Here is a 582-nt window from a genome sequence, read left to right as displayed (position 1 = left end):
TTCTTGCTTTCTCTGTCTCTGCCCTTCTCCCCTCCCCCATGCTCGCTTGCTCGCTCTCTCTTTCCAATAAAACATAAAATTAAAATAATAAAATAAAATAAAATAAAATAAAATAAAATAAAATAATTACTGATATATACCAACCACTTCCCCTCTCTCTCAGGGATGAACCCCAGAGAGTGGTCAAGACCGGAGTTAGTGAGTTTTATGAAGTCAGACTAGGCATTGTTCTCCACTGATGACACAATCAATCCAGTAAAAATAGCTGGAAGCAAGAGTGTAAGAGCTGAAGAGGGGGATAGAGAACATATTCTAAAGCTTATGGCAAAATAAACAAGAAATAACAAGAACCCAGTGGCTTCTCTCATCCAAGTTAATTTAAAAAAATAAACCCAATATAAAGCTGCAAAAGACATTAAATATTGCTTTTAAAAATATAAATAGTTCTTGATAAATTATAGCTATTGGTTTGCTCAAAGTAATAGTCTTCAAATATACTGTACCTGATCTTAATATATCCATACAGTTTCCCAACTCAGCTATATATTATATATCCCTCTAGAGCACAGATTAGCCTGATAG

This window comes from Lynx rufus, unplaced genomic scaffold (assembly GCF_022079265.1).
Source record: "Lynx rufus isolate CCGP_SWC_20201006 ecotype Redwood Valley unplaced genomic scaffold, mLynRuf1.p SCAF_2, whole genome shotgun sequence".
Lineage (NCBI taxonomy): Eukaryota > Metazoa > Chordata > Mammalia > Carnivora > Felidae > Lynx > Lynx rufus.
The sequence above is the reverse complement of the archived record's forward strand: the minus strand, read 5'-3'. Positions refer to the sequence as shown.